We start from the raw sequence: 26,752 nt of genomic DNA, 5'->3' as shown, positions 1-26,752 counted from the left end.
CTTGCCGATCGAAAGGTCGGCGGTTCGAATCCCTGCGGCGGGGTGCGCTCCCGCTGCTCGGTCCCAGTGCCTGCCAACCTAGCAGTTCGAAAGCACCTCCGGGTGCAAGTAGATAAATAGGGACCGCTTACCAGCGGGAAGGTAAACGGCGTTTCCGTGTGCGGCTCTGGCTCGCCAGATGCAGCTTTGTCACGCTGGCCACGTGACCCGGAAATGTCTCCGGACAGCGCTGGCCCCTGGCCTCTTGAGTGAGATGGGCGCACAACCCCAGAGTCTGTCAAGACTGGCCCGTACGGGCAGGGGTACCTTTAGCTTTACCTTTACCTTCTTTCTGAGGCATTCTTGACTTTGTTGGATTGTAAATGCTGAATCTGATAGTACTTCACTTCTTCTAAGTGGTTAATTTTGCTGTTCCTTAAATTACTGTGTGTCATAGCACTGAATTAAGACTACAGTCCTGTGTGTTGGTAGTAGCACCTTAAATTTTATCAGAGTTGTGGATTTCAGTGGCCTGTGTACTGGATTGCAGAGCTTCTCTGCTGGGTCACTGGGCTCAGAAACCGTTTGATTTTGCATTTCAAGGGACGGAAGGCTGCCTTTGAACTGTCCCATTGTGTCTTAATTTAGCAGTTTATAGCACCTCTATCAGTAGAAAGCCTGGTGAAAAGTTATAAAGGCCACAGTAATTAGCAGAGCTGAAGTCCAGACACCCTAATCAACAACAACAGAAAATGCAGAATATTTGTTGTTGCTTACACTATATTAGTAGATATATTAATACATGCATGCTTATGAATAGAACTCAAATCTATTATTGTATAACTGTGTTAGCACAGCATTTAACATGCAGATGTGTGCATGTGGGGTCTCTCTGCACGGGTCTGCAAGAACAGTTAAATGACTCCAGCTTGCTGTTATCCCAGCATTTTGGGGGGAAAGCTGGTTTATTATTTTTCAGCGAAGCCACCTTATGTTTTTAGTAGCTGTGGCTGATGAGCCAAGTTTGTTGGTCTTGTTTGAAGCTCCTCCCCGGGGGTGCAGAACAGGAAGAGGTGGAGGTCAGAGGGAGCTGCTGGAGTTCCTTGGTTTGTGTGTGCGTCTGAGTGAAGTTGCCATTACCCTTTTACTATGTGTGTGTCTTATATTACAGCAATGCTGCACATCAGTGGCCAAAGAGAGGGGAGAAGGGAGGAAAAGCCTGTTTACACAGACTGCAAACCGCCTGGGGAATAATGCAGGAAAGGAAGTGAGCCGGCTCGCTGTCTGACTGCTCCAACTTCCTGCTCTCTCTCTCTCTCACTCTCGCACACACACCAACCGGGGGGGTGGGGGGTGGAAGAGAGAAAGAAACAAGGGGGGATCAGGATCTCATTACAAGAGCAACAGAGCGTTTTCGAGGACTGTCAGTATGGAAAACGGGGGGATTTTACGCAGCTCCCTTTAAACCTGCGAGGAGAGATCGGAGAAGCCCACCAAACTCCGGGTATGTAAGCTTTTTAAAAGTTGGGCAGAGTTTGGAGTGGGGAGGCAGAAAAGGGCGAGGGTGGGAGACAGGTGGGAGCAGCATGAGATGGCGCTCAGGCGCCCCCCCCCCCCATCTTCCCTGATAAAAGGCGAAAAGTATCGCGCCACGGGTGGGGAGTGCGGGAGATCCCTGCCCCGCCACAAGGCATCCGGTTGGGGCTGCCGGGGGAGGCGGGAGAAGAGTCCCGGGTGCCGGGAGCTCCAGTGGCAGCTCCAGAAGCCCCAGTTGCAGCTCTTTGCTGCGGGACAGAAGTGCCATCTGTCGGGGAGGGGGGTTTGGGAAATGTCTGAGAGGGAGCAAAGTGGGTTGTGTTTGGGGCGCGCGGAGCGGGGGGGGGGGGGTGGAGAGAGAGACTGGCGAGACGTCGCCCTTTTGGACTGTGCGTGAGAGAGGGAGGGCAATGGGAACTCCCGGGGTGTGGGGGGCAGAAAGGAGTCCCTGGCTTCTGCAGGCGGCGCGCATTGTGTCAACTACTTCTTGTGCATATGGCAATGTGGAGGAGTCTCCACCTGCCGTTGACAAAAAATGCTGGGTGGGGTGGGGGGCTAAAGATGGGGCTCTCTTCTCCAGCGGGGAAGAGGGGTGTGCGGAGGGGCGTCCAACTTGGCTGGAGAAATGGGAGTCTGGGGGTGCTGCTGCGCCTCTCGAAGCGCGTGGCGGTGGGGAGGGGTCGCCTTATGTTTGGGGAGACGGCGTGGGGGCCAGTGCCTTTGTGAAGCGGGTGAGCTGGAAGGGGCGCGCGCCGCCTGACAGGCTTGAGGAGACGAGAGTTAACTTCTCTCCGAAGGCGCTGCGTCGCCATGAACCACTTTAGGGGTGTGTGAGGGGAGAGGGAAAGAGAGTTTGTATGCGCGCCTTTATGTGTTTCCACAACCTGGGAGCGAGGTGGCGGCGTCCCTGCTCTTGCTGCCACATGGGCCGTTTTATTAAGACAATGAATTTGAGTGTGTGCGCGCAGAAGGAAGGAGTGGGGCGGCGAGGTGGGGTGGGGGGAACCGCACACCAGACTGTAGCCCAGAGGAATTAGAGCAGTTTGCTTAAGGGCAGCGCAAATTGCTGGGGGCTGCAAGGAGAGGAGGAAACGGCCAAGGGGCTTTGGAGGAGGAGGGGGGCAGTGTTGGGAGAGTTTCTGGCTTGTCTGGAAACAGCAAGACTAATTGCCATGCGCTTCCGGTTTGAAACTGGCAGCAGACAACATCTTGAAAATGAGTCACTGCAGCTCACAAAGAAACTCTGTGGTTTTCTCCTTCTCAGGTTTATGTATTTGCTCTTTTACAGTTTCCTTTGTAGTTTTGAGAGAGAGCGAGAGCTGGAGAGTTTCCTTCACTCTCACCCTCTGCCTCCACCAAACCCCCTCCCCACTCCATTTTTATATTTTACACCATCAGTTTAAAAGGGGGGGGGGAGAGACTGGAGAGTTGTTTTTGGATCTGGCTGTGCTGAAGGTTAGAGGGACTCTGATGCTGCAGGAGGAAAAAGTTCCCTGAATTTTCCACTGGCTGCAGGAAGAGAGCCCATTTAGTCATGGCTAAGTAATGTCTGCACACACCAACTAATCTCATTAGGAGTTTCCGTTCCCTAACACAGGAGGGTTTTGTGAAGCCCTCTCAGCTTTTCTGCCCACTACTGTTGAAAGCGAGACAAGTTACATCTTTATTTAGTCAGGGTGGGGGGTGGGACCTACTTAATTTAATGCAGCATCTTTTTTATCATGTGATCTTGAATGGCTTTTTAAATGACAAAGGACACAATGGTTTCATTTTAATGTTCCTAAAATAAGGGCTTTACCCTTTATTTTGCCTTTTTATACTTTTTTATTGGTTTTAGGGCTTTGATGTGTCATATTTGAAAATGGGATCTACCGTATCTTATTAGTTCCCGCCTCCTTCCTTCCATCTCTTTTAGTAAATAGAGGATGATAAAATGTTTATCTAAAAGCAAATATATGCTAACTGCATTTGGCCAAATTCTCTTGCAACTAATGTGTGCAATTTTGTGATTATTTTAAAATATTATATGACATTTGCATTTTAACTTATTTTTGTATTGAAATAACTTTTGTACCCCGAATGCAAATGATTGGAGGCTGTCCTGTCTAGGGCTGCATGCGTCTGTCACATTCCTGTGTACCACTATCAAATTTCTAACTGATGAGGTTACCAGGCATCTGGGGATTTTCCTAGCCATAATTGCATTAATATCCAAAAACATTTTATCCAGGATTGGCACCCTTTGGATACAAAGGGAGAATATCAGGATCATGTGTTTGAAAAAAATGTAATAGGTATTGGTCTATTGCACTTTTATGTTGGTTTTCCCATGTTCCTGCAAAACCTGATATGCGATGGTTTAGAAATTCAATAAATTGTAGAATTCCAGGTGGCTGCAGTGGCTAAGAGTGCTTTCTATCAATTGCTGTGGGCATCCGTCTGCCTCAGGCGATAATGGAGGGGTGCACCTTTGGGGGTGAAGTCAATTACATTTTCTGTGTTGACTTCACTATTTACCTTTGAGTAGTGGCCTGAGAATTACCATCCAGGCTTTTGTAACTTCAAGGACTGACTGTTGTAGTATTGCTGAATATGGATCCTTTCAAATAATGTTTAGAAGGCCTAGGTGTTGATAGCTCGACTCCTTCCAGGAACAGGTAGGTATGGTCATATTCAACAGGCATTTTGGCACTTGGCTCAATCTTGGGCTGCGAGCACCTATGCAAAATGCTGGGTTTGACCTTTAAAATGGTGCATACAGTGAATACTTCATCAGTGTCTGCTGTTTTCTGGAGAAGTTATGCTCAGACCCTTATGATCATAGACATTTGATGAGCGGTGGGATGGAGTACAGCCTTTTGAATAGTGGTACATAAACTTCAGAATAGGGACAACCAACTTGGCATCCTCCAGATGTTGTTGGTTGCATTCCAACTCTCATGAGCCATGGTTGACTTGGCCAGTGTTCAGTGATGATGGAAGATGTAGTCCCAACAACATTTGGAGGGTACCACTTTGGCTCTAGAACATTATTCCCAAAGAAGCACAACTCCAGACAGGTGGTTTTTGCAGGTGTATTCTGCAACATGTCATGATGCAATAATAGTGGTGGATTTATAGTGAACCATCCATATATCATTCCACTTTTAGGGCCGGACAATATATCAATATATTGTCTTATATCAATATCAAGAGCAAATCATGATAACAATTTAAAAAATTAAATTACCTGGCAATATATTGTGAATCGCATGTGTCTTTGTGTGTGACAGTCAAAAAGCATGATACAATGGTACCTTGGTTTAAGAACAGCCCTGTTTACGAACCATTCGGTTTACGAACTCCGCAAAACCGGAAGTAGTGTCCCAGTTTGTGAACTTTACCTCGGTCTAAGAACGGAAGCTGAACAGTGGAAGGGCACTGCCGGTGGGGGGCCTTATTAGGGAAAGCATGCCTCAGTTTAAGAATGGTTTCGGTTTAAGAACAGACATCCGGAATGGATTAAATATGTAAACCGAGGTACCACTGTATTGTGAAAATTGGGAAGCCAATGCTTCTTCCTGTCCTGTGCAGCCGTTGCCATTGCTAACTCTGCCTCAGCTGCTCTTCCGTGCCTCCTGTAGCGGCAGCAGCAGACTGATGCAAAATTCGCTCTTTGATAAACTATGGGCACTGCAGGATGGCTTTCTGCCTTAGCTCTCGGTCTCCCCTGCCTGCCTCCTCAGTGGCAGGCAAAAATCGTCCTTGGAGATATCGTGTGCACGCACATGCGTGCAGCCTAACTCCGCCTGAGCGCTCTGTTTCTTGAGCAGGTGGAGCTGAACAGCCTGCAAGTGGGAACTTCCCTCCATCAGAGATGCCAGGCTCTTGCTGAAAGGCAGGCACCAGGTTGGTAAGAGGCTTAGGTAGAAGTGTGGCTTCTGGAATCTGGAGCCCCTTTCCTCCTCCTGTTCTCATGTAAAAACATAAACTTGGGTAATAGGAAAAAGAAAAAGAAAAACATGCTGCTCAAGCATAAGACCCCCTCCTTTTTGCTGTGCTTGTTTGTTGCAGGTTGGTGTGTGGTTGTCTGTATACACCTAAGCTGATTAGAACTCAGTCAAAATAAAATATGGTATATCTATACCAGGCTTCTGCAAACTTGGCCTTCCAGATGTTTTTGGCCTACAACTCCCATGATCCCTAGCTAGCAAGACCAGTGGTCAGGGATGATGGGAATTGTAGTCTTAAAACATCTGGAGGGCCGAGTTTGAGGAAGCCTGATCTACACCCATATATATCTTCATTCACCATGTTTGTTAGTAGGCATTCAGTAGCTCTGATAAGAAAGAAATATTAGGGGGTTTGTTTTGTTTTTGTGAACAGAAATGCTGGTATAATAACATAGTACCATACACAGTAGGATTTGACAAAAGACCTCACTACTAACACGTAGGCAAGGAGCGTTTCAACCCTCTGACTAGAAATTGTGGGGCAGGCGGGCAGGGAGGGTATCCTGCCACCTCTTCCGTTTTCAAGCTACGCAACAGATGTGGGGAGCAGGACAACAAAACAGAGAAGTGTTTCTGCACTCCTTTCACATATAGTTTAGCTTGTGTTGCAGTTGGGAGTAGAGGTACATGTTTTCAACCACTTAAGTCTCAGATTTTCGGCAGTGATGATTTCATTATGCACCAGGAGGGTTTTAATAAGGTCTACTGACACGAAAATACATAAATAAAAATTCTGTACAAATTTTATAATCTGTATGAAATAGGCAAATGAAGCATACTTGAATATATTTTCTGGTTTTGTTAATTATGGGAAGGTAGAATAATTACTCAGGTCAATGTTGAACTCCCAGTCAGTATTTATTTATTTATTTATTTAGGTGGTTTTGCACAAGCTGCAAGCGAGCTTGCAACAAAAGCAAATAGATAAAATAGTAAATTACTGTACATCTGGAATTCCCGGGGATTTAACAGGCAAAAATAGCACCCAGGGGGAATTTTTGGAAAACTGGCAAAATGTCCAGGATTTTGAGATTGAGTTTAAAAAGCTCAGCAACTATGAGCTTCCTTAAAAAATCTCAACAACTTTTGTGTCGTGAATTTTACTTCTAGAAATATGGCAATGCTAGATAAAATCGTTCACAATAACAAATCATTGCTGCCAGTATCCAAAGCACTCTTTCAGGTAGTGCAAGGATTCCACTGAATAACACTGAAAAAGATGTGTCTTAATCAACCACCTGAAACTATAGAGAGATGGGGCAACATACACCTCAGTAGGGTGAGGAACCCCCACTGTGAAAAGGCCATTTTCTAGGCTCCCACACCACATACCTCATCCTGCATGGGGACCACAAGAAGGGCTTCATCTGTTGGTTATGGGCCAGTCAATATGGAATAAGCCATTCTTACAGATATTTGGATCCCAAGGTGTTCAGGGCTTAATACCTTGCATCGGGCCCAGAAAATAATTGGCATCCAACGTAGCTGTTTTTAAAAGAGGGTAATGTTATTGTGGCCTGCTGCTTGCAGGTATTAGCCTGATTGCTGCATTATTTTGTACTAGTTGTAATTTCCATAACATCTTCAGTGGTAGACCCATGTGAAGTGCATTATAGTAGTCTAGTAGAAATCCAGCTGCTTCTTGCAGCATTGGAAATTTTGACTGGCATTGCACAAGCGCATTTTTAAAATTACCTTTGGAGGCATAAGGACTGCACCCTTCTTGTGTGATTTTTGGCTGGCTGGAATGTGGCCTTGAACTTTGATAATGTTTCTTGCTTGCTGGCATAGATGGAGGATAGAGAGCTGTGAAGATGGGCATAGAAACCTCTGACTTTTACGTCACCTGCAGTGTTAGGAGTATTTTTTAAGCATAAACTGCACAATCACAATCACTTCACCCAATTTGGGATTAGAATTTCCTGATTAGAATGCATGGATTTCAGGGAAACCTGAGTCCTATAACATCTCATAAATTAAATGGTTCAGGCAGCATTCTTATGGTAAGTCCCATTGATCTTTCTGTAATACATTGTAATACTAAGTAGGCATATATATGATGGACTACCTTTTGTTTATTGGTATTTCTACCAACTTATAAACAAAGGAATTAACTTCAAATATTATTGCTTTTTTCTGTTTTTAAATGAGAACCTGATTTTAATTTGTTCATGATTTAGAATGATGCAGCAGGGCTAGCTAAATATTTAGATTTAGAATGATGCAGCAGGGCTAGGACCAAAATACCGTATTTTTTGCTCCATAACACTCACTTTTTTCCTCCTAGAAAGTAAGGGGAAATGTCTGTGCGTGTTATGGAGCGAATGCCTACGGATGGCGGAGGGATCTGATGCAGTCATGAGCAGAGGATCCATGGTTCCCCTTCCTTCCCTCCTCCGTGGCTCGCTTTGCTCACTTTGAAACAGCAAAGCGGGAGAAGAGCCGCTGAATGGGGAGAAGAGAGGGACAGAGAGCCTGGTTACAAAGCACGGATCCACATGGATCCTCAGGATTTTTGCACTGGGTCACCCCAAATTCACCATCAGATCACATAGCATGTCCATGGCTGCAGCTTGCACCAAAAAAAATCACCCACCCACTGTTGCCTGGGGCCGCAAAAACGTGGTTACAAAGCATGGATCCACATGGATCCTCAGGATTTTTGCATTGGGCTACCCCAAACTCACCGTCAGATCACATGTCTGTGGCCACAGCATGAACCACAAAAATCATACCTCCACTGTTTCGTTTAGAATATTTTTTTTTCTTGTTTTCCTCCTCTAAAAACTATGTGCGTGTTATGGTCAGGTGCGTGTTATAGAGCGAAAAATACGGTATTTAGGAGAGGGCATGCCTACAGAAGAGGTATGCATACAGAAACAAGCCCCCCAAAACATGATGCTGTGTGTGGATTGAAGTGATACTTTGAGACTAGGAGGCAAGTGGCTTTGACAGTTGTAGCTAAAGCAGAGGTGAAATAGCTTTAGAAAAGTTTTGTATTATGAGATTGGCATGAATCAAGGTAATTCTTATATTAATTTCCTGGTTTGCTTATTTGGATATTCAGATTCATGTGAATGTAAATGATGTAAGTGTAAAGGATGTAGATGTAGATGTACAGTGGTACCTCGGGTTACAAAGACCTCGGGTTACAATCACTTCGGGTTACAGACTCCGCTAACCCGGAAGTAGTACCTTGGGTTAAGAACTTTACCTCAGGATGAGAACAGAAATTGCGCAGCAGCAGCAGGAGGCCCTATTAGCTAAAGTGGTACCTCAGGTTAAGAACGGTTTCAGGTTAAGAATGGACCTCTGGAATGAATTAAGTTCGTAACCAGAGTTACCACTGTATAGCTGATGTTTGGGAAGGTGGTGGTAGGGTTTGGCAGCATGCCCTCACTTATCCTTACATGTTTGCTTACACCTGAGGAGACTCAGTGTCCACGTAGGGCTAGAGAGATCTGGTACAAATGTAAGAAGACTACGAGAATGATCTTTTGAGGAACCTTGCACTTTTGTACCACTGCTGCCTCCTCTCCTTTCTTCTTAGCATGAAGCAGTCTCTTTCCTGGTTTTGTGGCAAACCAGAGTTTATCATTCTGTCTCAACTGGAAAAACTATTTTATATGATTGCCCTGCAAAACAGGATTGAAAAGCAGAGCTGGATCCTAGTTTCTGGTTCTGATTTATAGGGCAAGCACAACTATATCTTGCTGGTTTGAATGAGATGGCAGAGTATTCTTTGCCTGAAGCAAGGGAAAAAAAGAGGTCATTGCTTCACATGATGGTAGGAGGAAGCAGGTGTGCCTGAAGCTGCTTAAAAGCTGATTCTCGTAACACCAACCGTGGTGTGGTGTTATGTCTGGACTACCCGAAACAGGTGGAGTCCTTTGCTACTAAGTAGACTATCTGCTCCTAATTATGCATCTTGAAGGCCTAATGTACACGGGATCAGGAAGTGCACAATTTATTCTGATAGATTGCCAAAATGCGAAGAAACCGGCTGCACACTTGTATGTAAAGCATGGTACGTGTAGAAAAAACCCCAGCTTCTTAAAGAGAAAAGTATGTTAAAATAATCAGTGTTCTTCAATCCATGTGTGCCACGGTGTGCTAGATAACTATCTTAGAAATAAGGGATGGAAAATAATTTATCCTTGAAACATAAGTGATGAGACACAAGGCACTTACGTATATACTACAGTGGTACCTCGGGTTACATACGCTTCAGGTTACATACGCTTCAGGTTACATACGCTTCAGGTTACAGACTCTGCTAACCCAGAAATATTACCTCGTGTTAAGAACTTTGCTTCAGGATGAGAACAGAAATCGTGCCCTGGCAGTGCGGCGGCAGCGGGAGGCCCCATTAGCTAAAGTGGTGCTTCAGGTTAAGAATAGACCTCTGGAATGAATTAAGTACTTAACCCAAGGTACCACTGTATAACTTTAGGCTTCTGGGAGCAAAACAAAACAAAAAACAAACCTCCTAGTGTGAGCTCAATGTTATTTTCTTTTCTGATCACATCACAGCTCCTTCCAGGGCATCAGAGACATGCCTGAAAGTCTTCTTTTTTGCAGGGGAGTGAAGTTGATGTGGACCCCAGCTTCTAATTGAAATAGATGTAACCTTGTTTTTAGCAAACCTGATACACTTCATGCTCCATGATTTCCTCAACAATTGTGCAGTCAGTTGTCCTGTAGTGTTTCATTCCCTTCTTTGCAATTCTTTAAAAAAAAACAGTTTAACTTACTAAACTATTGTGGTTCCAATTCACCTCTATCAAAACAAATAAGAAAGCAAAACTACCAAATGTCTAAGCTAACTGGGATCCTTTCTATCCCCAGCAATGTGTCGAAATAGTGTGTGGTATGGATGATCTTAGGGCAGCATTCACTTATGCAAGGACTTTTGCTTGCCTCCCTATTGCCCCCTGTATCCCCCCCATATTGGCTTGGGGGTGGGGTTGGAAGAATCCTAAAAACAGCGCAAGGGGGAGCAGTGGTGTAGCTAGCCGCTCGGGTGCCTGGTGCGGGGGCGTGTCCTGCCGTTGGGGGCAGGGCGAGCCTCTCCAACGCTTGGAGCCTCTCTGCCACCTTCCCTTCAGTTGTAGGGCAGCTGAGGGAGAGGCAGTAGGCAGACACAAGTCCCACACCGCCGTTTCAGGCAGCACAGTACCTGCAGGAGCCTAAGCCACCACGTCACTCCTAAAAAGTTTTGTGAGCCCAATTTTTTAAATTGGGAGTGGGTATTGTTATGATTGTCAAACTGGAATGCTTGTGCAGATGGAACAACAGGAAGAACACAATGTTGAATTTCTGCCCTTAGCAGTTTCCCTGTATTGTAAATTCAGTTTTTATGAACTTGCACCACTTCAAAGACACCAGAATAGAGCCCCCTCTGATTTTGTACATTTTTTTAACCTTTACATTTATCTTTGTACCAAAAACATCATCACAAGAGGGATGAAGGGGTCCTTTGGACCCCAGAATTAAATTTTGCTGTAGGGAATTAATTATAAATTAATTAATTGGCTTCATCTTGGTGCAGGAGCAATGCTGTAGTTGTAAAACTTGAAGCAAAGGAGCTCATCATGGCTCAATAGTTGAGGACATGTTTTGCATGCAAAATGTCCCAGGTTCAATCTCTGGCATCTGTAGTTTGGGCTGGCGGAGACCAGTGCCTGGGGCACCAGACAGCTCCTGCCAATCTGGGTGGATGACACTGAGCTAAGTAGGGACCAACGCTCCTATGTCCTTTTCAGCACCACCTCCTTAGCCACATCCCCAAGGAGAGTCTTAAGAACACAGGCAGCTGTACTGTTCCACTATACAGTGGTACCTCGGGTTACATACACTTCAGGTTACAGACTCCGCTAACCCAGAAATAGTACCTCAGGTTAAGAACTTTGCTTCAGGATGAGAATAGAAATCGTGCAGCAGCGGCGCGGCAGCAGCAGGAGGCCCCATTAGCTAAAGTGGTGCTTCAGGTTAAGAACAGTTTCAGGTTAAGAACGGACCTCTGGAATGAATTAAGTACTTAACCCGAGGTACCAGTGTAATATATAAATACATATACAGTGGTACCTCGGGTTACAGACGCTTCAGGTTACAGACTCCACTATCCCAGAACTTTGCTTCAGGATGAAAACAGAAATCTTGCGGCGGCAGTGGGAGGCCCCATTAGCTAAAGCGGTACCTCAGGTTAAGAACAGTTTCAGGTTGAGAACGGACCTCCAGAACGAATTAACCAGTGTACTCACAAGCGGATACACCCATATACCAAAGAACAGCAGTACATAGCCTTAATATCCATTTCTTATTTGTAATTTTCTTTTAAAAACAAAGACTCAGACTACTGGAATACTTCAGATATTTATTCTGAGCTCAGTTTTTCATCTAAGCATTTTTTGCTTCTGTTAACATTTTGGGGTCCAGTGTGCCCCAATAGCTTTTGTGTGAGACTGTCTTTTGGAATGTGATATGCTAATACATTCCTCCCTCCCCTGTTAGCTGAGATTATTAAAAAAAAATCATAGCTTTTATTTCCATCCAGAACTTTAAAGGGACTCAGGGAACTCCAATCGCAGATCAACACTGTTAAAAATGATGGGGGATTAACCGATAGAGGGGCCTATATTCAAGAGAAACCTCTGAACCTCCCTCTGGGGGGGGGCTCTCGTGAGGACCTGTAAATGGAATATGATCCCTCTGGGTATCAGCTGCTGTTGACAAAGAGCAATATCTATCTGCACTATGTCCTGCTTATAAATTTTCTGTAAGCTGGACTATATGAATCTGTGGCCTGATATTTAGTAGAGCAATTATTATGTTCTTAATGGTTCCAAACAAGGAACCGTTTGTTGCCCTTGCATGGTATAAGGAGCCAGGGTTTGCTATTGGATAATATTTTAGATCCTGATTAAAAAAATAAAATAATCTATGGCTGCTTGGAGTAAGGCCATTACAGTTTAACTATTTTAAAAGTTAAAGCAAATTAAGTTTGCTTGCATTGCAGATAATGCATTTGAAGAAGGGAAATCTTGGTGGAATATCAGCGCAGAGCAGAATAGTTAAAAACCCCGAGATGTCCTGAAAAATGGACTGGTAAGGGCCTCCATAATTCTTCTATTTACATTTCCTATACTTAATTGTGGTGTCCTTTGGGTTACGGTAATTTGTGTTGGGACTACTCCAGGATACATTTCAACTGATTCATGTAAAAAGTAGCCTGTTTATTTACACTATACACACCCTTCACTTCCGTAAATGCTGACTCATGGCCTAGCTGTAGTGGAGCGCTGAGCACTTTGCAAAGTGGTTCTTTATTTATTTTTGCTTTTGCCACGTTGAATAAGGGCACCGCTTGCCTGGTATCTGTTGGCCTTGAGCGCTTCTCTGTCATTGCAAGCCACGCCCAGTGCTAGTTACAACAGGCCATGATGACATGCTTGCTCTGAAACGCATACTTTCCCATGCCAACTCTTGGTTTATTCTGCTATTTTCTGCGGTTTGCTCCTTCACTGTTTTGCACAATAAATGTATCGCATGGATTTGAGTGATGATGCATGTTTATTTTATTTGAAGCTTTTTTGCTTTAATGAATCAGCTAGTATTTTGGAGACTTTAGAGAAAGACAAGAGCATATTTGTTCTTAAGAATTTTGTTGAATTATGTATGACTTCAGAATTAGTCATGATTTAGAGTGGAATGTCAAGATGTAGGAACAGGAAGTCAAGCTTACTAAACATTGAAATAAAACACTAAAGCACAAAGTGTTTTAAAATGTATATAGTTTGGATTGTATAGGTTCTTTCTTGAGAACAGGATTAATTTTGATGTTGGGATACACTTTCTCAAAGTATTTGTTCAAGTGCTGACACTTAAAAGCTGTTCCAACTGTTGATGATACTTGTATTTGTATGACGGGAGACAAGGTGGGGACATATGCAGCAGATGGATAAACTCAGGCTAGTGGAAGAGTTATCAAAAACACAAAACTTTTCAACCTGTTCCCATGAACACAAATTAATGGACGTAGGGCTTGTAGCCTGGAAAAAGCTACACACTGACTAATAGTCAATATGGTTCAGTTTATGTACATCCTGTACCAACAGCACTCTCATCACTACAGAATACTGAAACACAGCTGAAGGCTAGAACAGGCAGTTGCAGGATGTCTTAGCATCCTGCTGAAAAAGAGAAACAAGGAAATGGAAGACACTCCAAGGAACTGGAAAACAAGTATGGAGCCAACATAAATCCCAATTAGGGTGCTGTGTCTTCCTTCAAGCCCTTCACAGCAGGCACCAGAACTCTAAAGGACGCACATACAGTAACCTAGTGTGGAACAAACCAGTGCAATATTCATTTGGCCATAAGTCAGAGAAACCCGTAATACATAGTAATCTGCTTTGAGACATTATGGAATTGCCTTTCTAGGAATGCTTTGAGGAAACACTGGGCATGCATTTGCTGCGAATGATTTAGGTATGAGAAACCCAGGACTTACAAAGCACATTACTACTAGCATATAGTTGGTTTATCTGCGGCTAACTACGATTAGACAAGCACTGAATAATTTATTTTAATATTTGATAACGTGCATGTGTGTTAGTTTCCTCAATCATGTTTATTTGAGTTTAATGTAAGCTTAGTTGTTTTTCTTTGCACATAATGTACCAGTATTCAGTTTTATATTGTTTTATCCCATGAGCCACTCTGCTGAAACATGCATAGTAAAGCTTATTGTAAAATCAAATAATGCTTACAAGAGGTTTCTTTTATGCACGGAATGGCGCAGGAATAGATATTTTTCTGAAGCCTATATTACATTTTTATAACAAAGGATCTGCCTTTTTCTTCAAACTTTGTCCATTAGTGTTATGCTGCATATTAATACAGGTGAAACTCGAAAAATTAGAATATTGTAGAAAATTTCATTTATTTCAGTAATTCAACTTAAAAGGTGAAACTAATATATGAGATAGACTCATGACATGCAAAGAGAGATATGTCAAGCCTTTATTTGTTATAATTGTGATGTTTATCGCGTACAGCTGATGAAAACCCTAAATTAACAATCTCAGAAAATTAGAATATTAAATGAAATCAGCAAAACAAGGACTGCAAATAGATCAGTATTGGACCTCTGAGAAGTAGAAGCATGCACATGTACTCAGTACTTGGTTTGGGCCCCTTTTGCATCAATTACTGCCTCAATGCGGCGTGGCATGAATGCTATCAGCCTGTGGCACTGCTGAGGTGTTTTGGAAGACCAGGAAGTTTCAATAGCAGCCTTCAGTTCTTCTGCATTGCTTGGTCTCATGTCTCTCATCTTTCTCTTGGCAATGCCCCATAGATTCTCTATGGGGTTCAGGTCAGGCGGGTTTGCTGGCCAATCAAGCACAGTAATCCCATGTCCATTGAACCAGGTTTTGGTACTTTTGGCAGTGTGGGCAGGTGACAAAGTCCTACTGGAAAATGAAATCAGCATCCCCATAAAGCTCGTCTGTGGAAGGAAGCATGAAGTGCTCCAAAATCTCCTGGTAGACGGCTACGTTGACCCTGGAATTAATGAAGCACAGTGGACCAACACCAGCTGATGACATGGCTCCTCAAATCTTTTTTCTGATGAGAGCAGCTTTTGCATCTCATTTGGAAACCAAGGACCCAGAGTCTGCAGGAAGAATGGGGAGGCACACAATGCCAGATGCTTGAAGTCCAATGTGAAGTTTCCACAGTCTGTGTTGATTTGGGGAGCCATGTCATCAGCTGGTGTTAGTCCATTAAGTTAATTTGAAACTTTCACAGTTTATTTTAACTATCTGGAACACCTTTCCCCAAGGAAACATATGGGAAAATTCCTTAGTAATTCTTATTTCAAATTAAAACAAATGTTGTTGTTTTCACGGAGGTAGTGTATAATTATAGTGGCGAAATGCTGAACAACTCAGTCAATCTGATTAATTTGCCAGAGACCTACAAAATTTAGGTTGGCAGTATGGATGATAACCAACTAGGTTGTACTCAGAGTAGATCCACTGAAACCAATGGTCTTAAGGTCATTGGTTTCAGTGGGTCTACTGTGGGTATGATTAATGCAGGATATCACTTTATACTGCTAAATGTAGAAAACTTCAATTCTTTCTCTCAGTTGTACAGCAATATGTCTTTTGTGGGTTGCATTCCCCCATAAAGTAATCAAGCAGCCCATGTGTTTGTGGAAGCACAAATACCCAGATGAAATCTATGCAAGGAGGGCCTGCCACATCTTGATAAATGCTGGGGAATGTTGCGTAAATGAAACAATCTTAGAAATGATGGAGCAACTCCTGCTTGACCAAAGCACTGTGTGTACATTAGAACCCCATAGAGCTTTGGATCATGGCTGAGGTGCCGCGTGTTATTAGTGCAAAAATGGAAAACAGATAAGTACCAACAAAGGAAGAATGGCATGTTAAACTGTTGGAATATGCAGAGCTAGCAGGGGTGACCACTAGAATAATAAATCAAAATGATGAAAGATATAAGGAGGACTGGATATTGTTTATTGAATATATGAAAAGTATTATAAGCAAACAATCTACCTAGCAGGATGGTAAGATTTTCAGCAGTGTAAGGAATAGCTAACGTTTATAAAAGTGGTTGTGATAGGGTGAATCAAGAGAGCTGGCATGATGTGTAGTGGCTGGAGTGTTGAACTAAGAATGGGGAGATGCAGGTTCAAATATTCATTCAGCCATGAAGCTTACTGGATCACCTTGGGCCAGTCTCTATCTCACAGCCTAGCCTTCCTCTCATATAGAAGGTGTTAAGTTGTGGGTGAACATATCAGACGACACAGCGATTCTTCAGACAGCTCTTGTTTATTCACAGGCCAGGCCAGAACAGAACAGAACAGAACAGAACTGAAGGGTTCAGCCAGCCTGCTTATATAGAGCTCCACTACAATGCAACAGTAATAACTTTCTGTAACTATCCAATCACTGAACGTCACTTTCAATTCCTAATTTGCATATGTGGACCTGAGTGAAAACTATCTACAGTATCCCTCTGCCGGCCCAGGGTGAGAACTTCAGTACATTGCAGAAGGTTTTTGTGGGGGACATTGTATGCCACATTGAACTCTGTGGCAGAAAGGTGGGATACAAAAGCAACATAGGAAAAAAATATCCTATTGAGAAGACCATCAGCTGTAGAACCGCTTGGTTTTCTTGTGTTCCTTTGCTCAGGAGATCTACATGCATCAAGTCCCCAGAAGTGAAGAAGACCATCAGCTGTAGAACCGCTTGGTTTTCTTGTGTTCCTTTGCTCAGGAGATCTACATGCATCAAGTCCCCAGAAGTGTTGTGTCCTCTTGTATTTTGTAGTAGTAGCAGGAGTAGTAGTAGGTTTTTTGGGGGGGCAGGCGGGCGGGCGGTTGGCTCTAGCAACTTGTTAGCATATTCCTAGACCTGTAACCCATGTAAACTCAGGTAAACTCAGTGTTACCTACAATGTTTCCAAGCTCAAACAAAACTTGTAGGACTCAAGGTACTGAATATTTTGAACAATTCCTTCATGACAGATACCTTATAAAGAAACTAACGGTTTCTTCTGACCTATAAAATATAAACAAAGCTGTAGCCTATGCCCTTTTTCTGTCTGCAGTTGGTGTTTAATGAGAGATTAAACTTCATTTAAAAATTCAGCCAACTAGGATTAGATTCATGTCCAAGCAGCCATGTACAGGTGCCCAAGTGCTTCTGTGTGCTCAGCAGGGCTCTTTGAACTTTCCCTTCTGAATACTGCACCTTGTTCTTCATTGGGCCATATTTCAGAGTGGCCTTTGTACAGGGAGCTATGTTGGAGAGGGAGATTCAGGTGTGTGTGCTCCTGTTCATGCCTGCAAGCACTGCCCATAACATTTTCCATCTCCACCCCTTCTGTAGGGAAACAGTGAATGGGTAACACAAACCCAAAGAAAGAGAACCACCAAGGCTCGCTTCTTTAATGGAATCTAAGATGGATTTTAGTTTTGCAGTACTAATATAGAGTTATTTGGCTTCTCACAGTGCACTCCTAGCCATTTCTACTCAAATTAAGTTCTGTTGAATTCAATGGGGTTTAGCCCCAGCTATGTGGGGTGGCACATGTTACACCAAACATAGGTGCGAGCTATCTCTATATAGGTACATCTGCTTGTGTGAAAGAGTATATACATTTGTTGATTTGTTCAGCTCGGCTGTCGTGTACACAGGTACACAGATTGTACACATGTTGAACATTGCATGTAAATCATTGTATGAGTGTACAGCTCAAACTATTTGTGTACACTCGTTCAATCCCAACAGAGGGCTTTGCAGTGGCAGCCAGGAATATAAAACTAAAAATGCTTACACAGGACTTTTCCCTTTACATGCTTTAACAACCCTTGGGTTGAGCTTCCAGTGACATCAGGGATGTTTCTATACTTGAAAAGTACAGCCTACGCTGTGTAATATTTCTAGCACTGATGGATAGACTTGTAAAAATGTGTTGCCCCATTTAGCCTGTTTACTGTCAGTATAGCAAGCCACCTTCTGGTGAGAAAAACCGTTGGGAGGAGAGTCCAGAAGGGGTGGGGAGAATAGAAGCTTCAAAGTCTATTCAAAGTATAGATTTGTCAGTGAGGAAGGAGTGTAATAAATATTACTGGGGGAACAACTAAGCCAGGGGTCAGCAAACTTTTTCAGCAGGGGGCTGGTCCACTGTCCCTCAGACCTTGTGGGGGGCCGGACTATATTTTGAAAAGAAAAAAAATGAATTCCTATGCCCCACAAATAACCCAGAGATGCATTTTAAATAAAAGGACACATTCTACTCATGTGAAAACACGCTGATTCCCAGACCATCCGCAGACCGGATTGAGAAGGTGATTGGGCCAGATCCGGCCCCCAGGCCTTAGTTTGCCTACCCATGAACTAAGTAGCAGTTACTGGTTTCTGTTTCATCCTGATCACATCTAAGTTTTCCATGTTTAAAGAAGGGGTAGCCATCTCAAGTTTTATGTAAGTCAGCAAAATAATTATCTCTCTGCCACACGGACATGAGAAGAATACAGCAGAGATTCATATGGAAAGAATAAAGATACAGGCTGGCTTTGAACCTGGGACCGAATGCTGTGCCAATATGCCACAGATGCTCACCACATGAGCGGGGCAGGAAGCAAGATGAGCCTGTGCACATTTTTATTTCCATCCCATGATAGATTTTTGGAACCAGTATAGATTTATGGGCTTTTTGGTTACCCTTTGAAACATCTGAACAGGTTGGATTTTAAAAGCCTTAATGAGGAGGAACTAGCAACATTTCCTTCCTGCTGAAGGCAGTTTCCCCAGTCTAGGAAGAATAATCTGTTTGCAGACTCAAGCTTTTATGTGAGGCTTGCTTGAGGAGACCTGGAATATCAAAGATGCATAGAGTAAAAAAAAAGGAGCAAACCCTACATTCAGCATCCTATAGGGTGGTATGTAGGGCAATTCTTGCCGGGCTGGGTTTGCATTCACATCTCCTAAGGGATGACTTGTTAAGTGTGTAATTATTTTTGTTAAATTAAGTGGTATAACATTTTTATAAATAAAAGTACTGGTGTAGTAAACCTCAGTAGCAAAAATGAACTGCTAGGATGCTGTAGAACCAGGACACTCACACAGACTCCACTACCACCACCTCCGGGCCAACAGGGATCTGGTATAGTCAACGTTAACAAGGCTGGCCTGGGGTGCATTGTTGGAGGTGATATTGCAACAAATATAGCTATTGAAGCTATCAAAATCTTGACTGAAACTATCTGGAGGCAGAAGAATTCAAAAGGTGGTAGGGGAGAAGAAAAACTAAAAGGAAGATAGTGTGTAGGGGAGAAATGCATAACATTTTGAAATATTAGTGAGCAAATTTCAAGCATGCCTATGAGATTAAGGGAGAGGAGAAATGTTATAGCTAAGAGGAAAGTTGAATAGGGCAGGTTTAAACTGGCAGAAAATATAAGAACATTTGACAGGTACTTTAATTGTCTTTAAAAGCAGCTCTTCACATTTTGGAACATCGCAGCTTTGGCTATGGCAGGCACCTCAAAAGTCATCCAGTACCTCTTTATATATTAAGTCAAAACTTAAGTTACTCCTAACATTGATGTATATGGTCACATTCTACTAATGTAAAAACACACTGATTCCTGGACCATCCATGGTCAGGATTTAGAAGGTGATTGGGCCGGATCTGGCCCCCGGGCCTTAGTTTGCCTGCCCATGGTTTAATCTCTGCACTAGCTTTTTAAGGACATAGCATGGGATTTTTAAGATTTAAGCCTCATACCTAATCACTCATCTTTTCACAGCAGTTTCCCTGAAAGCATACTGTGATGCATACATACATGACTGATAGGCTCTAAAGTGCTACAGGCAATGCATTTAACTTCTGCCTGGAAGAGTTCAGTTCAGCTTGAAAGTTTACTGTCTTGCTTAATCAGTTGCTGCAACAAAAGGCACAATATTCCAAATGGCTCTGGAACCTTTCTGTGTTGTTGCTGGTTTTCTGAAGCCATCTTAGAAAACTTAACAGGAGTTGCAAAAAATTCTTAAATGTTTCCACTGGGTGGTGCTGCAGGAATTCCTACCTTTTAACTAATATCTGGCTTTCCCAGAAAGACGCCTCTGAAATATAATAGGAGGAAGTCCTGATTTAGATTATACAGTGTCATCATATTGGGGCGGGGGGGGGGCATGAGGATGCACTGACTGGGAAATGATGCAGTTCTGGGTATGGAAAACAGGATCATCAAATATTGTGTCAGTTACCAGGGAGAGAGGGAGAGAGAGAGAGAGAGAGAGAGAGAGAGAGAGAGAGAGAGATTTGCTAAAGCTCAGTGAAATCTATCTTAAAACCTACAAGAGAATTACCGGTTTAGATGAAAATCTGCAATAATAATACAGAGATGTATCTGCCTAGGACTCACTTTACTTTGTTATAAACTTGTTTTTAATGTTATATTTTAAATTGTTGTGTCCTGGGTGGGTAGTAAAATCAAAATATAGTACAGTGGTACCTCGGGTTAAGTACTTAATTCATTCCGGAGGTCCGTTCATAACCTGAAACACGATTTCTGTTCTCATCCTGAAGCAAAGTTCTTAACCCGAATTTCTGGGTTAGCGGAGTCTGTAACCTGAAGCGTATGTAACCTGAAGCATCTGTAACCCAAGGTACCACTGTAGTTATATACTGCACATGTTACACATTTCCTTGCAAGCCCAACTTTTAACAGTTGAATCATACTGCGTGTCCCCTCCTCTTGTATTCTGTAAAGCACCATGAACACTGATAGTGGGATGAAGATGACAATTTGAGCCCTCACCCAGCAAAACTCAGTCTCCAGTAAAGAACAAATTCCTTGTGACCTACGATGCTTGCATGAAATCTCTCCTCGGATTCACAGACCGCAGTGGCGTTACATGGGAAATGCCCCGTCCCCAAATCAAAATGGTAGCTATTCATTTGTAGTCAGCCATTCAGTGTGAAAATAAATGTTCCCTCTATTTACTTTCCTTTAGGGATCTCATTACTTACCTTAACTATTTATTCACTACTGCAGGCCTTTGTCTTGCAGAGGGTGAGAAGGGTGTTGAAAATACCTGAGAAAGTATTATCATATGCCACAGTTTCCCATTCAAAAGAAACTACAGATCACATTGATCACTCCCACTTCCATACTATCAAAGGAAAACCTGTATTTTGGATAGCTGTCGGGTACATGGGCCAGGGCTTTTAAAGATGCATGTACCCACAGCAATAGTATTTGCTGCTGCATAAGGTGAGAAAACGCCAGAACAGGAAAGATCCAGGAACCAGCGTGGTCTGAGCAGTCTGCATTGTTGACTTCCTCTTGCCGCAGTAGGAAAGCCCTACCTTTTCCTGGGGATGTGCTTTCCATATGCTTGTGTGAGATTGTATCCAGCTGGGAATAGGGGCAGCTGTCTTGTGGACATGTCCTTATTGTGACATATAGATATTATGCAACTGCCACAGGATGCATCACGTATATGAAGGTGTGTGTGTGTGCATCTGTGTGTGTGTATCTGTGGAAAACACTCCATGCATCTAACAAAGTGAGATTTTGCCCATGAACACTTACGTATGCTCAATAAATCTCTTAATTTTTTAAGGAATCACAAACCTCTTTGTTAAGTTTACATCAAAAAACTATTTTACAGAATAAGCATTAATCCTACTCAAGAGTAAACCTCACTGAACATATTGGACACAACTAATTTAGATCCATTAATTTACTTGGGTTTACTCTGAGTATAAATTAACACACCCCTGTATGTTATTCCCATCTGTTCCAAATTGAACATTTTCATACTAAAAACCTAGTGCAACTCCATGAAGAAAATGTGTCTTTTTTTTCATTATTCATCCTCATGTCATTTTCCCCATTCTCCACCCCAGCCCAATTTCATTTCTAATGCATAAAATCTGTAAGCCAGATCTGTAAGATCATTTCCTCAGTGCTGGTTTGTCCAGATCAATAAATGTTAAAGGGAGTGGCAAATGCTATTGGAACATCTGGGCATAATATATATTCAAGGAGGAAAGCAAGTGTCTGAGCCATACTTAAAACTATGATTCTCTTCTGAGATGCTTCAAGGATGAGAAATAGGAAGTGGTTGGGGAAAACCCAGCATTTCTGCCAGATGGGGAAAACTTATTTACTTAGATAAGTGATCAAACATTCAGCAAAGGACGTTAGGCTGATAATTTATTTTGGGGATGAGGAACCTGTGGCCTTCCAGATGTTGTCAGACTATAATTCCCACCATTCCAGGTCATTGGCCATTGTGGCTGAGGCTGATGGGAATTGGAGTCCAATAATATCTGGAAGACTCCACATTGGCAACTCCAGATGTGAGACAAGGAAATATATATTAATGGCACAGTTGATTTATTATGTCAAGAGGAAAGGGGGAAAACAAAGTTGGAACAAATTTAACAAAAATTGGTATATGCTTTGAGTACTGCAGAAGCGGTACGATATTCAAATACACAACATTCCGCACACACCAATTTATATACAGTGGAACCTTGGTTTTCGAGCGTTTCAGAAGCCAAACATTTTGGAAGCCGAACGCCAAAAACCCAGAATTGTTTCCCTTTTCGAATGCGCCTCAGAAGTTGAACGGCTTCTGCTGTGTGTTTTTCTTTATTTTCTCAATGGATTTTGCCAACTGCCCATTGCCCCTCAGTTTTTGAAGATTTCTGAATTCAAACGGCCTTCCAGAACGGATTACATTCAAAAACTGAGGTTCCACTGTAGTTTTATTGTTTATACATATTTTGTCTGAATAACAGAAATGTAAGCATGTATGTTACTGATGTTGTTCTAAAAACATTTTTCCTTCCTCAGGGGATGAGCTTTTTCTAAGCTTGGCTTTTAAGTCTCAGAAACACCCCAGTACATGGTGTTTTTGCATATTGATGCTAAAATAAAGGGGGAAGACATGCTCCATTCAGTTACATATTTGTAAACTTATTCACATTAGGGGTCCATGCAAAATTTGAGTTTCGTTTGATTAGTTTCAAGGTAGTAAAATTATCTGTTCCACCCCCCCTTATGTACCCCAAATGAGAATGACAAACTCGGTAGAAGCTGGATTGGCATTTAAGGGGTTAAAAGAAACCTGCGGTGCTTTAGCAAAATAAAGCCAGAGCTGAGATTACAAACAAGGACAGATGTAGAAGGCCAGGTTTCCTCTGGTCCGTTTCCCCCTGTTTCCTGCCTGCAGCCTGCAGAAAAAGAGGAAGCGAAGTGCTAGGGAGAATGTGAAGCTAACAATGCCCTACGTCATTCAGTTGGGCGGGGGGACAGGGGGGAAAGTTCTGCTAGACACAGTCGAGATCGAGCAGCGATAAATGGATATTCACGCACTAATACCCAAGAGCCTTTTAGAGCGCCTGGAAGAGAAAAAAAAAGAGTGGAAAGTTGTGTCCTTGGAGAGATGTGCACATACATACAGACACACACTCACTCATGCACACAGACAGACATTAGCTGTGCACTAGGTAGCTGGAGAAGTCATATTTCCTTTTGCCGATGTGCATGTAATAATGGCTCATCGCATCAAAGTTAATTTACCTGCCCTGGGCAGATCGGTGGTGGGAGGAGAGTGTCTCCTGCCTCCTCCTTGGAAAAGTTTTGGCTCTAGAACAGGCTTCCTCAAACTCGGCCCTCCAGATGTTTTTGGCCTACAACTCCCATCATCCCTAGCTAGCAGGCCCAGTGGTCAGGGATGATGGGAATTGTAGTCTCAAAACATCTGGAGGGCCGAGGTTGAGGAAGCCTGCTCTAGAAAGAGATGGCTAGGATGGGGAAAGCTCCCTCACCCAAGGCATGAGCGCTGGGACCTCTCCTTGGGAGAAGGAATTCCTCAGCCCAGGTCTGTGGCAGCTGGAGGGAGGGATGCTACAGAGGCACGTGGAGCCTATTCCAGAGAAGCTCAGTTGAGAAACTGCCGAACTGGGCTTTGCTCTGAGAAAACGAGTACAAGAATCACTGTAGTAAATCAGTGAAAGTAGGTCTAATATAAACCAGGGATGGGGAAACTTTTCCAGTCCAAAGGCCACTACCCCTCGTGGGAAACCGTTTTGGGGGACAATGTGCTAGTAGTATGCAGGCCCAAAGATCTCCCCCCACCTCATGTGAAATTAGGGCAAGCAATGAAACATTCTAGCCACAAGTGTGAACAAATCTGCATAAACTTAATGAATCGTCTCGCATAGCTGGCACATGTTAGCACCTCTAATTTGGCCATTTATTGCCCCTTGAGAGCGATGGGTTCCCTCCAGGAGACATGTTCCACTTTAATTTTACAAAATGCAACCCCCCCTTTGCATTTCCTGAAGAATCCAAGCTCAACTCTTGCTGGGAGCAAAAGTTACCCATTAAATCATGCGATCTAATTGGTTAAGGTGCCTGTGTGGCGGGAAGCCTAATTGCCATGACTCATAGCAGCTCATACCTGTGCCCTTTTATATTTAATGTCACCTGTGTCAGGGAAGACTTTGGTCTTTAAAATTTGCAACCTGTGCCAAGGCCAACCCCCCCCTTCTGTTCTGCTCAATTCACCACGTCATAGTTGTGGCATCCCCAGGCTTGGTGCCCAGTGCAGTGGAACTGGTCACGCTGCCCTAAATCTGTGTCTTACCTCTGCCCATCCAGGACATTAACAAGATAACTTTGCAAACATAGGAACTTAAACCACTGTGGGGCTACCTTTGAGGGTGACCCAGAAACTACAACTAATCCAGAATGCGGCAGCTAGACTGGTGACTCGGAGTGGCCTCCGGGACCATATAACACCGATCCTGAGAGATCTACATTGGCTCCCAGTACATTTCCGAGCACAATTCAAAGTGTTGGTGCTGACCTTTAAAGCCCTAAATGACCTCGGTCCTGTATACCTGAAGGAGCATCTTTGCAGCGCCGAGGGCCTTCTGGCGGTTCCCTCACTGTGAGAAGTGAGGTTACAGGGAACGAGACAGAGGGCCTTCTTGGTAGTGGTGCCTACCCTGTGGAACACCCTCCCTTCAGATGTGAAGGAAATAAGCAGCTATCCTATCTTTAAAAGACATCTGAAGGCAGCCCTGTTCAGGGAAGTTTTTAATACTTAATGCTGTATTGTTTCTAACACTCAATTGGGAGCCGCCTAGAGTGGCTGGGGAAACTCAGCCAGATGGACGGGGTAATAATAATAATAATAATAATAATAATAATAATAATAATAATTGCTGGTGCCCATCTATTTCACAGCCTTTTCAGATACTATGTTCTGACAAATGCACCTTTCATTTTCTCTTCAATTTCATTTATTCATCCCCGCCCCTTGCATTTATAACCTGGCTTGCTTCCAGGATGATGCCCATACATGCTACTTCCAGAGGGCCACCATCCAGTCACTGACAAGACCCAGACTTGCTTACCTTCAGTCAGGTGGTAGCCTCATGTACCATCAAGCTATATCCTGGGACTTCTAGAAGTGTGTGTAGATTTCTGCTGTGCTACAGCCATTTATTGTATCATTGGTTTATTTGATGACAGGATTTTAAGCCGTTCTGTAGAACCTTCATGACTGGAGAATAGGACAGAATGATACGGAATCAGAATAAATATCTGGATAACCTACCATCACTAGGGAATCAGTTGTCCTTGTTTACATGCAGTTTAGGAGGACTGCAGAAATCTCTGCAGAGCAGCTTTAAAGTGGCACATTTTCAGGTGCTGTGCAGGGAGTGGTGAATCATTTCATGGTATTGAGGCAAGCTTGTAGCTAAGAGGTTGAGCAGGGAGGAGCAATTTATATGCCCTCCCCTTAATATAACAGATTAGAAGTATAAACCATTAACCATGAAACAATAATATTAGCTACAAGTGGATCCAGCAACAAAATGTTGCAGGAAGAATCGTTCCTGCTCAGTCAACCGCCCTGGCCCTCCTCCACAATATTTCAGACCGATTTCCAGTTTGGCGGTTGTATTTTGGGAGTTTCCCCATGGTGGGCTGAAATTAAAAAGCTTGATAAAAACCTGAAAAGGGTAGCAATTCTGTAATGATGGCTTCCTGGTGCATGGCAGTTGTAGTTGGTCATTATATCTGAACTGGTCAGACTATAGTTACCTCTTCCTTTTGCTTCCAAGCCAAAGAGGCATTGTGTGAGTCCCCATCTTCCCCCTCACCCAGATGTATTCCAGAGTGTTGTAGGGACCTCAGAGCAAGTTTGGGGCATGTGGGTGGAGAGTTCAATTGAGTGAGCAGAAGTCATTCTACTTGTGGAATGACTCCTTTGGATGCTGCTCCACAACTGGAAAGCCAGTTTGAAGCACCTATTCCAATTCTTGTTTGGAGAAAACAATGCGTTAAAGCAGGGATGGGAGAGACCTGGCCCCCTAAAGATGTTCGATGACAGCTTCCATAAGCTGACTGGAGCTGGTAGGATGGAAGCCCACAGATCCCCCTTCGTTGTGACAAGGCCATTTTACTTTTATGTATTCCCTAACCAAAATCTTTGGCTGTGCTCAGACTAACCTGTCTGTAGCACAAAAAGGTTGTGTTTCCCCCCCTCGATCCAGAATTGTTTGTGTGCATCCTCAATATGCTGCTTTCCATCTGGATTGATTCTAGATACAAGGGTGGGTGTGGTTACTTGATAAGCCTTTGAAAACCCTTCTCTAGA

At 43.3% G+C, this 26,752-nt stretch overlaps 1 protein-coding gene across 1 annotated transcript in view; it reads left to right on the top strand.

The window, feature by feature from the left end:
- Positions 1 to 1,005: 1,005 nt before the first annotated feature.
- The window catches only part of ELK3 (ETS transcription factor ELK3), a 44,833-nt gene continuing 19,086 nt past the window's right edge, over positions 1,006 to 26,752 (top strand). The window contains exon 1 of the mRNA XM_083698724.1: positions 1,006 to 1,483. The gene's annotated coding sequence lies outside the window, so the exon portion shown is untranslated. The remainder of the gene's footprint in view (positions 1,484 to 26,752) is intronic.

Source organism: Podarcis gaigeae (assembly GCF_964106915.1).
Source record: "Podarcis gaigeae genome assembly, chromosome: 10".
Lineage (NCBI taxonomy): Eukaryota > Metazoa > Chordata > Lepidosauria > Squamata > Lacertidae > Podarcis > Podarcis gaigeae.
This window is presented reverse-complemented; position numbering and strand designations above follow the sequence as displayed.